Raw genomic sequence first — 4,917 nt, forward strand, 5'->3', positions numbered from 1 at the left:
CGAAAACTTTACTAACAATTAATGTGATTGATTCAAAAATTTGAAGTTTGTTACTTTCTTGTTAAGAAAGGTTCAATCTTTAAATTCTAGAATCATATCTTTTAGTTTCTTGTTAGTCAAGTAATCAAATTTTAATTTTAAAAATCAAATCTTTTTCAAAATAAATTTCAATCATATCTTTTCAATCATATCTTTTTTTTCAAAATCAATTTCAAAAATCTTTTCTAACTCCTTATCTTTTCAAAATTGATTTTCAAATCTTTTTCAACTAACTAATTGACTTTTTATTTGTTTTACTATTTTTTATCTTTTTCAAAACCACCTAACTACTTTCCTTTCTCTAATTTTCGAAAATCACCTCCCTCTTTTTCAAAATTCTTTTAATTAACTAGTTGTTTCAAATTTTAATTTTAATTTTATTTCTTCTCTTAATTTTCGAAAATCACTAACCATTTTTCAAAAATAATTTTTGAAAACTCTCTCTCTCTCTCTCTCATCTCCTTCTATTTATTTATTTATCTACTAACACTTCTCTTCTATTCATAATTCGAACCCTCTTCTCCTCTCCACCTGTGTTCGGATTTTCTTCTTATTTTTTTCTACTCACATAAAGGAATCTCTCTACTGTGGTAAAGAGGATCCCTATTATTATTTTCTATTCCCTTCTTTTTCATATGAGCAGGAGCAAGGACAAGAACATTCTTGTTGAAGCAGATCCTGAACCTGAAAGGACTCTGAAGAAAAAACTAAGAGAAGCTAAAATACAACAATTCAGAGAAAACCTTACAGAGAATCTCGAAAAAGAAAGGGACATGGCCGAACCCAACAATAATGCAAGGAAGATGCTTGGTGATTATACTACATCTACTTCCAATTTTTATGGAAGAAACATCTTAATCCCTGCCATTGGAGCAAACAATTTTGAGGTGAAGCCTCAACTAGTTGCTCTAATGCAACATAACTGCAAGTTTCATGGACTTTCATCAGAAGATCTCTATCAGTTTTTAACTGAGTTCTTGCAGATTTATGATATTGTTAAGACTAATAGAGTAGATCCTGAAGTCTACAGGCTCATGCTTTTCCCTTTTGCTGTAAGAGACAGAACTGGAACATGGTTGGACTCACAACCTAAAGATAGCCTGGACTCTTGGGATAAGCTGGTCACGGTCTTCTTAGCCAAGTTCTTTCCTCCTCAAAAGCTGAGCAAACTTAGAGTGGATGTTCAGACCTTCAGGCAAAAAGATGGTGAATCCCTCTATGAAGCTTGGGAAAGATACAAGCAGTTGACCAAAAAGTGTCCTTCTGACATGCTTTTAGAGTGGACCATTTTGGATATATTCTATGATGGTCTATCTGAGTTCTCTAAGATGTCACTGGACCATTCTGCAGGTGGATCCATTTACCTAAAGAAAACGCCTGCAGAAGCTCAAGAACTCATTGACATGGTTACAAATAACCAATTCATGTACACCTTTGAGAGGAATCCTGTGAGTAATGGGACGCCTCAAAAGAAGGGAGTTCTTGAAATTGATGCTCTGAATGCCATACTGGCTCAGAATAAAATGTTGACTCAGCAAGTCAACATGATTTTTCAGAGTCTGAATGGATTGCAAAATGCATCCAACAGTACTAAAGAGGCATCTCTTGAAGAAGAAGCTTATGATCCTGAGAATCCTGCAATGGCAGAGGTGAATTACATGGGTGAAGCCTATGGAAACACCTATAATTCCTCATGGAGAAATCATCCAAATTTCTCATCGAAGGATCAACAAAAGCCTCAACAAGGCTTTAATAATGGTGGAAGAAACAGGTTTCGCAATAGCAAGCCTTTTTCATCATCTTCTCAGCAACAGACAGAGAATTCTGAGCAGAGCACCTCTAGCTTAGCAAACATAGTCTCTGATCTATCTAAGGCCACTTTAAGTTTCATGAATGAAACAAGGTCCTCCATTAGAAACTTGGAGGCACAAGTGGGTCAGCTGAGTAAGAAAATCACTGAAATTCCTCCTAGTACTCTCCCAAGCAATACAGAAGAGAATCCAAAAAGAGAGTGTAAGGCCATTGATATAATAATGGCCGAATCCAAAGAAGAAGGGGAGGACGTGAATCCCAATGAGGAAGACCTCATGGGACGTCCTCCAGACAGAAAGGAGTTCCCTATTGAGGACCTAAAGGAATCTGAGGCTCATATAGAGACCATAGAGATTCCATTAAACTTTCTTCTGCCATACATGAGCTCTGAGAACTATTCTTCCTCTGAAGAGGATGAAGATGTAACTGAAGAGCAAGTTGCTCAATATCTAGGAGCCATCATGAAGCTGAATACCAAGTTGTTTGGTAATGAGACTTGGGAAGATGAACATCCCTTGCTCATTAGTGAACTAAATACATGGGTTCAGCAAACTTTACCTCAAAAGAAACAAGATCCTGGTAAATTCTTAATACCCTGTACCATAGGCACCATGACCTTTGATAAGGCTCTGTGTGACCTGGGGTCAAGTATAAATCTTATGCCACTCTCTGTAATGGAGAAACTAGGGATCTTTGAGGTACAAGCTGCAAGAATCTCATTAGAGATGGCAGACAAGTCAATAAAATAAGCTTATGGATTGGTAGAGGACGTGTTAGTGAAGGTTAAAGGCCTTTACATCCCTGCTGATTTCATAATCCTAGACACTGGGAAGGATGAGGATGAATGCATCATCCTTGGAAGACCCTTCCTAGCCACAGCAGGAGCTGTGATTGATGTTGACAGAGGAGAGCTAGTCCTTCAATTGAATAGGGACTACCTTGTGTTTAAAGCTCAAGGATCTTCCTCTGAAACCATGGAGAGGAAGCATGAAAAGCTTCCCTCAATACAGAGTCAAACAAAGCCCCCACAATCAAACTCTAAGTTTGGTGTTGGGAGGCCACAACCAAACTCTAAGTTTGGTGTTGAACCCCCACATTCAAACTCTAAGTTTGGTGTTGGGAGGTCCCAACAATGTTCTGAACATCTGTGAAGCTCCATGAGAGCTCACTGTCAAGCTATTGACATTAAAGAAGCGCTTATTGGGAGGCAACCCAATTTTTATTTATCTATATTTCTATTGTTCTTTTATGTTTTATAAGGTTTATGATCATGTGGAGTCACAAAACAATTACAAAAATTAAAAACAGAATCAAAAATAGCAGAAGAAAAAGCACACCCTGGAGAAAGAGCTGTTTGGCATTTAAACGCCAGAAACAAGCATCTGTCTAGTGTTTAACGCCAGAAACAAGCACCAAGCTGGCGTTTAACGCCAGAAACAAGCATCAAGCTGGCGTTAAACGCCAGAAACAGGCAACATTTGGGCGTTTAACGCCAGAAACAAGCATCAGTCTGGCGTTAAACGCCAGGATTGCATACAGAGGGCGTTTTACATGCCTAAAAGATGTAGGGATGAGAAATCCTTGTCACCTCAAGATCTGTGGACCCCACAGGATCACCTCAGGATCTATGGACCCCACAGGATCCCCATCTACCCCACTTCTCTCTTCTTTACACAATCCAATAACACTATACCCTTCACCAATCACCTCAATCTCTCTTCCTCATTATCCCTTCACCAATCACATCCATCCACTCTTCCCCATAAACCCCACCTACCTTCAAATTCAAAATCTCTTTCCCACCCAAACCCACCCTAAATGACTGAACCCAAACCCCTCTCCCTCCACTATATAAACCCCTCCATCCTTCTTCATTTTCACACAACACAACCCTCTCTTCTCCCCCTTTGCCGAAACCCACAACTCTCTCCCTCTCCTCCATATCTTCTTCTTCTTCTTCTATTCTTTCTTCTTTTGCTCGAGGGCGAGCAACATTCTAAGTTTGGTGTGGTAAAAGCATAGCTTTTTTTGTTTTTCCATAATCATTGATGGCACCTAAGGCCAGAGAAACCTCAAGAAAGAGGAAAGGGAAGGCAATTGCTTCCACCTCTGAGTCATGGGAGATGGAGAGATTCATCTCAAAAGCCCATCAAGACCACTTCTATAAAGTTGTGGCCAAGAAAAAGGTGATCCCTGAGGTCCCTTTTAAGCTCAAAAAGGGCGAATATCCAGAGATCCGACAAGAGATTAGAAGAAGATGATGGGAAGTTCTCTCCAATCCCATTCAACAAGTCAGAATCTTAACGGTTCAAGAGTTTTATGCAAACGCATGAATCACTAGGAATCATGATCAAAGCATGAACCTAAACCCAAAGAATTGGCTTACAATGGTTCGGGAGAAATGCTTAGATTTCAGTCTGGAGAATGTAAGGTTGGCATTCAACTTGCCTATGATGCAAGAAGACGCACGCCCCTACACTAGAAGGGTCAACTTTGATCAAAGGTTGGACCAAGTCCTCATGGACATATGTGTGGAAGGAGCTCAATGGAAAAGAGACTCAAAAGGCAAGCCGGTTCAATTGAGAAGATTGGACCTTAAGCCTGTGGCTAGAGGATGGTTGGAGTTCATCCAACGCTCCATCATCCCCACTAGCAACTGATCCGAAGTAACTGTGGATCGGGCCATCATGATCCATAGCATCATGATTGGAGAGGAGGTAGAAGTTCATGAAGTCATCCCTCTAAAACTCTACAAAGTAGCCAAAAAGCCCTCCACCTTGGCAAGGCTAGCTTTTCCTCATCTCATTTTCCATCTATGCAACTTAGCTGGAGTTGTCATAGAAGGAGACATCCTCATTGAAGAGGACAAGCCCATCACTAAGAAGAGGATGGAGCAAACAAGAGAGCTCATTGATGAGCGGATAATTTGTATACTTTTTGGCATTGTTTTTAGTATGTTTTTGATATGATATAGTTAGTTTTTAGTATATTTTTATTAGTTTTTAATTAAAATTCACTTTTCTGGATTTTACTATGAGTTTGTGTGTTTTTCTGTGATTTCAGGTA

The 4,917-nt window shown here is 39.3% G+C and overlaps 1 non-coding gene across 1 annotated transcript; it reads right to left on the bottom strand.

Moving 5' to 3' along the window:
* Positions 1-1,205: 1,205 nt before the first annotated feature.
* On the bottom strand, positions 1,206-1,313 carry LOC130964054 (small nucleolar RNA R71). The gene has a single exon (XR_009080166.1). It is a non-coding gene; the product is annotated as a small nucleolar RNA R71 (small nucleolar RNA).
* Between the last annotated feature and the right edge of the window lie 3,604 nt (positions 1,314-4,917).

The sequence above is a fragment of the Arachis stenosperma genome, chromosome 2, assembly GCF_014773155.1.
Source record: "Arachis stenosperma cultivar V10309 chromosome 2, arast.V10309.gnm1.PFL2, whole genome shotgun sequence".
Taxonomy (NCBI): Eukaryota; Viridiplantae; Streptophyta; class Magnoliopsida; order Fabales; family Fabaceae; genus Arachis; species Arachis stenosperma.